Source organism: Pteronotus mesoamericanus, unplaced genomic scaffold, assembly GCF_021234165.1.
Source record: "Pteronotus mesoamericanus isolate MK-2021 breed Mesoamerican mustached bat unplaced genomic scaffold, CSHL_Meso_final contig_20, whole genome shotgun sequence".
Taxonomy (NCBI): domain Eukaryota; kingdom Metazoa; phylum Chordata; class Mammalia; order Chiroptera; family Mormoopidae; genus Pteronotus; species Pteronotus mesoamericanus.
The window spans coordinates 33503172-33513566 of NW_026555085.1; the positions used below are offsets into that span (position 1 = coordinate 33503172).

Sequence of the window (10395 nt, forward strand, 5' to 3'; positions counted from 1 at the left end):
ATGAAGGTAAACAGCTGACACTGTACATTGGACCCACTGTGTTAGATGATTCTGCCCAGCTCTAGGCTAATGTAAGTGTTCTGAGCATGTTAAAGATATGTTAGGCTAAGCTATAATGATTATAATGATTAACATAGGCATATTAAATGCATTTTCAATATACAATATTTCACTAACAGTGGGTTTATCAGGCTGTAGCCCATCGTAAGTTAAGGAACATCTGTACTGGTTTTTCCGATATATACATACCGTTGATTAATTTATAAATTTGGCACAGTAAGAGATTAACAACAATTAATAAAAATAAAACTATAACAATATACAGTAAGTTATGTGAACAGCATTGAGGCCATTAGTAGGTAGAATAAGGGTCATTTAAACGCAGTCACTGCTGTACTACAAGAGTCAATCTGATAACCAAGAGGGTAAATGACTAACAGCCCAGCAGCCTATTCAGCACGGATCCGCTGGACAAAGGGATGATTCACATTCTGGGGGGTCAGAGCAGACAGCTCAAAATGTCATCACATTGCTCAAAATGGCGCATGATTTATAACTTAAGAATTGTTTATTTCTGAAATTTTCCACTTTATATTTTCACACTATGGGTGACTGTGGATAACTGAAACCACAGAAAGCAAAACCACAGATAAGAGAGGGCTATTGAACCAAGAAAGTGCATATCAAAGTATGGAGTCAGAATGGACAGGTAGAGCACAACCTCAGGAAGCCTGGAGCAACAACTCCAGAGACCAAGGCTGAAATCCGTGCAAGACTGGACTTTCCTTCCTCATTCCTCCCTGCCTCCTTTCTTTCCACAGAACTAAAGCAGAAAATCATTGAGTCTCAGAGTTCAGAGAGATTTTTTAGAAAACCATTAAAACCACTCTTTTTATTACATAAAAATTCCATAATTTTTATGTCCTAAAAAGTGGTTTTCAAGTCTTCTGGAATATTTTCAATGACAAGAGAACTCATTAATTTGTGTGGAAGCTCTTTCTACCTTCCAAGAATGTGAATTGTTTAGGAAGCACAGGCTTGGTATGAACATTTGTTTCTAAGGTCAAGCAGTAAGAAGAAAAGTTGGCTTTAGGAATCCATTTATACTGGTTTCTCTTTCAGTGCTCATTTCATTAAGCAATAGTGGAAATACTTGATTACAAATTGGTCTAAACGAAACTGGGTTGGCAGAATTCTCAGAGAAAAGTCCTAATTCAAGCTGGAGAGTGGGTGGTGAGGGAACAAATGACATCATAGGAAATTATGAAATCTAATTCAGTAGAGAAATATGTAGAACTCTTGACTACCTCCTAAGACTTGGACAGGAAGTTCTCACTGTGCTTATGGGTTACAGAACTTGTTTACTGAAGAATATTTCCTCCTTGGTTCCTCACTCTCTTCTGAGTTCCAGAGTTTACAGGTGACCCAGACACACACACACACACACACACACACACACACACACACACACACACGCCCCATTATCTCAAATGAAAAATAATTTTAAAAGCTGTTGTCCTAGTTTTGATTCAACAAAATTAAGAATCTACAATAAATCACAGGTGACTCTAGAATTCTACAAAAATATTTACAAAAAATTCCATAAAAATATCATAATGATTCTATTATTATCCTCAATTATAAAGTGTCAACTGCATGTCACTTTCAAAAACAAAACTTAGAACATTATTTTGAAGTGATAAAAACATTTCATCTGTAATTATGCAATTGATTCTTAAGTCCTATCAAGTACAGAACTTCTCTAAAGATTTTATTTGTATTCTGTACATTCTTTTCACAATAGCCACTGTGTTAGGATATCATCACCACTCCCCTTTTATACCATATTAGCTAAAAATCTATAAGATATGGTATGTCTGAAAGCCTACCATATTTGGGAATCCACAGCCTGGATGACATTCAGCTCCTGCCCACTAGCCTCTAAACTGAAGCCCTATAGTGGATGTGCCTGGTCTGCCAATGTTCATGGAGTTCTCTCTCTGATTCCCCTCATTAGAGAGCCTCTGAGGAAAAATATTCTATTTTTGCACCAAGAAAAGAAACTCTACTGACCCAGACGTTTTAAGGCATGACTGGACAACTATGGATAATGAGGCATTTGGGAAATACGAGTAGCATTAAAAATAATAAGCAAACAGAAAGACATAAGTATACAGAAAAACTGACTAGAGATAATAATCTGAGCCTTAAATTATTCCAAATTTTCATTTAAGTTCAAACATTATAACAGCCGTATGAGGTAGGCACTGTATTACCTCATTTTATAAATGAAGAAAGTAAGGCAGAATCCACCCTGCCTCTCCCACTGCTGCATACTCAGGCCTAGCTGCAAAGGCGGGAAACTGCTGCTTCTTTAGTGCCCCCTGCACGAACCCCCGGCCCTCTTGCCCAGAGTGGCTCCAGTGATTCTACAAGAGAATACAGCTGCTCTCATGGCAGTTGTGGCACAGAATGATGGCTGTTTTCATACTTCACATGTAATTCATCTCTTTCAACTTCAATACTCGAAGCAGAAAGATAACTAGACTAAGAAAGCAAAGATCTCACAGAGAGCAGAAAAAACTCAAAAATCAAGTTATTAACAGAAAAAAAAGGTAAACCTAGTCATTTAAAATAATATTCACAATTCAGCATAGTGTGGTAGAAGAATTAGAAAATAAATTATCAGCAAGAAAAAAAGAGCAAAAATCCAGCAACAATTAGCTAAAATACATGATGATGTTAAAGGACTTCAGCATCAGTTAAAAGAAGTGACACCCGATTTTGTTAAGCAGCTAAGAGAAATAATGGAAACAATTTAAAGTTCAATGAACACTTTTAAATAATAAATAGGAGAACTTATTAAAGAAAACAACTAATAATGAGTTGAGTGCCCTATTCAGAAAAATTGACACATGGGCTTTGGGTGACCTGGGAATACAGAAGGCCTTCAGAGCAAGGTCAAGCAAAGTTCTTGTAGACAAAGTGCCATGATGTTCAGAGGAAGCGGTAGATTCTGAAAAACTTCTGCAAAACAGAAAGGTGACAAGGACACTGTATGATTATGATTACCAGAACTTTGTAAAAGTGAGGAACATAAAGAAGCCAACATGGGACAACTACTAGAACACTGTTCTGGGAGAATACAGGATGAAGTGCAACAGTGTGAGAAACTATAAAAATTTCTTACTCTGTAAGAAAGGAAAACTGTATTCAGTATTTGAAAACCCAATGCAGCAAAAGAGGAAATTTTCAAGTTAAAGACAGAAGATGTACCTATGCTTCTTCATAATAAATAAGATGATCAAAAGTAAAAATAGGGAAAAAAGTAAAGAAAAAGAAATTGCCAGTGGAAGCTTGCAAAAAAAGAAAAACCCACAAAAATATGTAAATGTCAATGAAATGTTAAAAGAAAAGGAAAAGGAGAAAATTTAACAGAAAGGGCACCAGTGCCTTCTTAAAGTAAAATTTCTGTTAGGAAGTTATGCCCAAGAGAAGGAAAAAAAACAGAACTTTTGAGACTTGAAAAGCAGTTAAGGGAAATGGCAGAAAAGGCAGGAAAAAAAGGAAACTGATGCTGCTGATATTTTAAGGTTTCAAGAGAGAGATTTACATAAACTTAAACTGAAAATTCTAGACTGATAGGCAAAGGAAGATGAAAAGGTAGAAAACAAAGAATAATAGAAATTTAAAAGAAAATAGTGAAAACATGTTAGTGGAGATCTCTTTAGGCTTTACAAACCCACCAAAGGTTGAAAAGGATGGCTGAAAATATAGGACCATCATGGTCTGGGACTCTTCCACATATCCCACAATAGGGCTGTAGGAAGAGGGAATAGAGAAGAGTATGAGAAAATAACATTGGTACATAATTGATTAGAATGTTAGCATATTCAGTTATTCTAGGAAATATAGTGACTAATCATGTTCTTTAAATATCATTAACTTAATCAATTAATCATTAATTATATTGTATGTGAACTGACAAGTATTAAGTTCCATGCTGACATCGAATTAGTATTTCCTATTTAAACTATGAAAGCATTTAGTTTATATGTTGGCCTATTACTGATATAAAAGCTATTTAAATAAGTTTTTGATACAAACACTACATTTTATGCACAGGACATTTAAAAGGTATTTTCATTTTTTATGGCATAACAAAATTAATTGGGGCAATTTTTAGAGTGACTTTTTTATTTAAAAAAATCTGCAACTTTAAAAACTTAGAGGGTAAGTTAGGCTGAGTAACAAAAGTAGTTTTCTTTGAGTTATAAAATAAGTTCATATTTTTTCTAAGTTTAACAAATTGATACTTTGGCAATTCCTGCATTTTTTGTACAATAAGTATTTTGCATTTGTTTGAAGCAAATAAAGTAAATAAAAAGAAAGAAAAGGAACTAAACCATAGACAAGTTCCCCCAAGGACACAAAAACCATAACGAAGCTGAGGTTCAAACCCAGGACTCATGGAACTAGGTTCTAGAGTCTATCCACATGACCACTATGTAGACTGCCTCCTGTAGCAGAAAAATTAAAAATATAACTAATATTCTCATGGATATTTAGAAGGTATAATGACCTTAAAACAAGAACAGGACCCTGTGAGGAAGGGATAAATAGAGACCAAGAAAGAGATCTTAAAGGTTAAAAACATAAATGAGAATACCGAAACAGAAAGACCATATAAAATTCCTCAGAGCTATCAAGATAGCAATTGCATAGTGCTCAGTTTTTGCACCATTCCAGATATGCAGCGTCTGAACCTAGCAACCACTGGTGCTGTTTCCAGGGTTATGAGTCAGGGCACTTGCTGGGGTTGCTACAGAGGGACCTGCTGTGAAAGCTACCATCGGTCCCTTCACCACCTCAGGACACAAGCTCACAGTCCCCCGCCTCCTGCCCCTACTGCATCTTTTGCCTCCTACTCGGGAATTCCTTGTTGTTGCTGAGGAACCTGTTGACACCAGTAAATATGGAACCTGCAATTGGGCAAACACACACTTTTCTTTCAGAAGAGCTGTGCAGAGATGCGTAGCTTTAAGCTTCTGTTCTGAGGCTTTTCTGGAAGCTGTGACCTTCTTTGCCTCACCCCTGTTTTCTCTCATGCCTGTTTCTGGTATCACTTACACTACCCAGTTGTAAGCATTTACCTCAGGTGCTGCTTTCTAGGAAACCAAAGCTGCTGTCCAAGACAATAGTCTTCAGAGAATGTCGGAGTCAGTCCTGAGAAGTGCCAAGTGGCCACTCTTCTCAGAAGCTGACTGATCTCGCGGTATCTCCGGGGATCTCAGGAGTTCCTGTGCGGCAGGTGGTGTTATCCTGGGATGAGAAACACCTGGATTCCCCAGGGGCCGGAGCCTCCTGTCCTTGGTCATCTGTGTGGCGTCTAACTCACACCACCTATCAGGTAAAACCTAGTGCTCATGGATGCTTTGGCTTCCCCTCATACCACTCAGAATTGAAGTGCAGCAGCACCTAGCTCCAGGGCATAGCCAGGTGCTGAAGAATGGGCTCCTGCTCAAAAGCAGTACAGGGGAGAGACTGCCCAGACCAGCCTGGGGAGTGAACTGCGCATGCGTGACTGTAAAGCTAAGGCCTTCGGGAGACTTCCAGGAAGGGTTCATTCACTAAGTGCCCAAAAAGATGAGTGAAAAAGACCATTCTTTAGACATATCAGCATGAAATTTCAAAGCACCAAATAAAAGATTGTAAGAGCTACAACTGAAAAAAATATTCTGTACCACTTACAAAGGAACAAGAATCAGTTTGGCATGAGCAACCCTGGAGGCTGCAAGACAGCGGAGCAGCGCCTGAGAAGATTACAGTCAGCCAAATTCCAAGCCAGAGGTGAAAGCAAAGCAAAGCAAAACAAAACAATAAATTTAAACAAGCATAATTTACCTCATACACATCTTTTAAAAAGAAATTACCTGGGAGTGTACTCTAGGAAAACAGTCATATCTAAGAAAAATGAAGACAGATTTCAACGAGGAAGGGCAAGAAACAGAAGCTCTAGGATAACTGGTATGCAAAGGGCCCAAAGACAAAGCTGGCCAGATTGAGGCAGGAGGTGGAGGTCTGGGGAAAAGGGAGCTGCATAGACTACTCTGATGGAGTCTGAAAATGGGAAGAAGATGATCAAGGCAAATAACACAACAAATCAAGACAGCAATTTGAAATTTGAGGCAAAAATATTTGAGGAAACTATTATTTAAAAATGAAGGTAATTATAATGTTGCATAATTTTAAATAATTGAAAGAGTGTGAGAAAAGTGTACCTATAAACCTTGATGTTGGAATTGTCCAGCAATGGCACAGGGAAACTGGAGAAGGTAGCATAATTTTAGCCTGCTATTTGGCTCAACAGTGAACAGTATTTACAGCATAATAGTTATACAATGCTGTTTGTTGGTCTCCATCTTTTTAGCATGTATCTATACACAAAACAAGAGAGATTTGGTTATAGTGGAAGGGTTAAAATACAATGATAAAATACAAGGGTAAAAATGTAATAATAAAATGCAAGATAGAAATAGAGGAGGAAAGATAGGGCTGTTCATTTTCTTATCTTACAGAATGAGGAGTTAAGAAATGCTGTTGAAGTTTGATGGGAAAATGTTAGAGATTCAATTCTTATTTAAAGTTGCAAAAATAATCTGTTAAAAATGATAGATACTGGGATTAACAGTTAAAGGAGACAGCCAGAAATGGAAGATTACTGGAAGTCTCAAACAGACTGCCTAAGGTCAGACAGCGTCAACATCTGACATTATCAGAGGCAGGTCCAGAAAGTAAAAACAGTGGTCTCCAACTATAGAAGTTCACATTGCAAAGTCAGGAGATCAAGACAGATCAACTTAAGAATCAGAAGCAAAAAAGAAGAGTTTCACAAATAATGGGAAGACAAAGAAATACCCCCGACTTGAAAGGAAAGGGGCAATCCCCAAAAAGAGAACTAAATGAAACAGAGGCAAGTCAGCTATCAGATATTGAGTTCCAAACAATGGTTCTAAGGAAGCTCAATGAGCTCAGTTGAGCTCAGAGAGAATTACAAAAAACTACAGGGAAACTACGAGGAACTTACTGCAAACTATATCAACATGAAAAAGGACATAGAAACTATCAATAAGAGACAAGAGGAAATGAAGAATACAGTTTCTGAATTGAAGAACACAGTAGAAGGAATCAAAAGCAGGCTAGATGAAGCTGAGGACCAAATCAGCGAGCTGGAAGATAAGGTAGAAAAAAGCTCCTAGAAAGAACAAGAAAATTAAAAGACTCAAAAAGAATGAAGAGGCATTTAGGGAAATGCAGGACAACCTGAAACATAATAATATCCATTTAATAGGGATACCAGAAGGAGAAGAGGATGAGGAAGGGATAGAGAACCTGTTTGAAAAAATAATGATGGAAAACTTCCCTAATTGGAGGAGAGAAAAAGTCACACAAGTCCAGGAGTCACAGAGAGTCCCATTCAAGAGGGACCCAATGAGGCCCACTCCAAGACACATCATTAAAATGGCAAAGAGCAAAGACAAACAGAGAATCCTAAAGGAAGCGAGGGAGAAACAGGTAGTAACATATAAGGGAGCCCCAATACGGCTAGCAGCTGACTTCTCAACAGAAACACTACAAGCCAGAAGGGACTGGCAAGAAATATTCCAAGTAATGAAAAACAAAGGTGTGCAACTGAGACTGCTCTACCCAGCAAGGCTCTCAATTAAAATGGGAGGTGAAATAAAGAGTTTCCCAGACAAAAGAAGGCTAAAAGAATACATCTCCACCAAACCAGCACTGCAAAATGTGCTAAAGGGACTGCTTTAAGATAAAGAAAAAGTTTCTATGAATATCCAGTTCCTTTCAGAGTTGCCAATACTTGATATTAACAATATTTTTAATACTCATTAATCTGATTGTGACAATGATGTTATTTTAATTGTTCCTTTACTATTTGTTGAAACTAAACCTTTTTAGTATATTTCTTGCCTATTTCTATTATTTTTAAAAAAAAACTTTAAATGACTTTTTGGTATTCTTTATCCATTGATTTAAGGTTTGTAGAACTTTTTTCCCTAAAAAACAAGCAAACTTATTAACCCTGTTTTAGATGTGTTGCAAATAGTTTTCTATTCTATTCCTTGTCCTTTAACTTTTTTTATATGTATATTCCTATATAGTTAAATGTTTAATATAGTCATATTGTCAATATTTACTTTATAACTTCTGGGTTTGAATATTTTATTTCAGGTCATGAAAAATATTAGTTCTATTTTCTTCTAAAACTCCTTAGATTCTGCATATTGATTTTTAACTCACCTGATTATTTCTTGTATAATGTGTGAAGTAGGGCTCTATATTTGTTTTATTTCAAGTAATAGTGGTCCATGCACCTTATTTCTTGAATAAGCTTTATTTTCCCCATTGATTTGAAATATCAACTTAATCATATATTATATTGTTAGATATTTACATTTGTCCTCGAATGCTCTTTATATTTCATTGACCTACTTGATTATTTCTGTGCTGATGTCATGTTGGTTTAATTGCTGAGACTTTATAATGGTTTTAAATTTTTTAAAAATATTTTATAATTAACTTTGACATCTAAAAAAATAAATAAAATCAATCGCATGAAAGAAAGAAAGAAAGAGATGGAACTCCTATCTTTTGTGACAACATGGATGGAAGTGGAGAATATTAAGCTAAGTGAAATAAGCCAGTTGATGAAAGACAAATACTGTATGATCTCACCTGTAAGTGAACTCTATTCAACAAAATAAACTAACGAGCAAAATAAATCACAGGCACGGAAACATGGAGCAGACCGAAAGTGACCAGAGGGGATGGGGAAAGAGGACAATGGTGGAAAGAAGGGGAAGGGACAAGACGAAGAACATGTGTGAATGACCCATGGACATGGACAACAGAGTGGGAATTGACTATGAATGACCCGCGCACATGGACAACAGAGTGGGAATTGACTGTGGGAGTCGGGGGTGGGGTGGGATGAGTGGAGGGGGATAAAGGGGTAAAAATTGAGACAACTGTAATGGAATAAACATGATTTATAAATTTAAAAAAATAAATATGTATAAAAAAAGATAGATACTGAAAGGTCTAGGAGGAGAAGGAGATAAATGTTAATTGAACCTTATTCTCACCTTTCATGTTGGGAAAGCAGTAGACATCTAAATGTGATAAATCATGAAATAGAAGACTGATCATACTATGTAGAGTCATGGGAATACCTAAGATAACCGACATAAATTAAAAGAGTACTTCTAGTGCTTCAGGTTCTGGATAAGGAAGAATTGCAGAAAAAAGCACAGAATTTTCTTTATAAAATTTCTGAAGTCTTGATTTGTTTCATGTAAATGTGCTACTTTTATAAAAATAAACGCAAAATTATTTTAAAAGCTATCAGTATACTGATGGCACATTAAACTCCAAGAATCAATTAAATTACTTAGAGGTCAAGTGCAATGAAAAGTGAAGAGGGATACCTAGCACAGAACCCCAAAGCATATTAAAAGTTAAAAGGCAGACAGGGAAGTAGGGACACAAGGAGAACACAAAAGGGAAGGCTGTGGAGCAAGAGAGGAAGGCGTTGAGACAAGGAAGGCAGCGGGAGAGAGTGAGCTCAACTGTATCAAATGCTGCTGAGGTCAAGCAAGATAAGGACTGGGAATGTCCATTGGATTTGGTGACATGGAGAAGATTGATGAGGGATGTAGACAAAGAACAGTTGTTGACAAGGAAGGTGAGAAACAGTGGTAATAAGTTTAGGTGATGTCGAAACTTGAAGGTAAAAGGGAGGAAAGCAAGGGTAGCCACCAAGCTGTGGCACTGTATTAAAGGACCACCTGTGGTTGTCAAGTATAGAGAGAGATGAACATGTCCAAATGCTAATGGGATAGTGGCAGTGGAGAGGAAGAGGCTGAAGATGGGAAGATGTAGGAGGGTGGGCTCCAGAGACTAATGGAAGGATTCCACAGCAAAAGGCAGACTTCTGTTTCTGCAGCAGGAGGAAGGAGGAAGTAGATGATGCAATTACAGTTAGATGTGTGGATTTTGGGGAAGTTCCTGTCTGACAGCTTCTAATACCTGTGTGAAGGAGGAGGCTTGCCCTGTATCTGCTGAAAGAGAAAAAGCAAATGATCTAGGACTCCTTTCATTGTTTTGTTTTGTTTTTTCCAGCACTCAGCAGCCCGAAGCAGAGGCAAAGCAGGTGGAGAGTTGCATTCATCCAAGATTGGGATTTTGCCAGGTGTGTGCAAAAGATGAATCAGTATTTTCTAGGAGCCCAAGGAGACAGAAGCAGAAGCAGGCCAGTTAGCAAAAGGCTAATTTGTCAAAAGCTCATTCTGCAAATTGTAAAAAGAATTTTAATTA

The 10395-nt window shown here is 37.2% G+C and overlaps 1 pseudogene; it reads left to right on the forward strand.

Moving 5' to 3' along the window:
- On the forward strand, nucleotides 1–3519 carry LOC129066860 (coiled-coil domain-containing protein 112-like; annotated as a pseudogene).
- Nucleotides 3520–10395: the final 6876 nt, after the last annotated feature.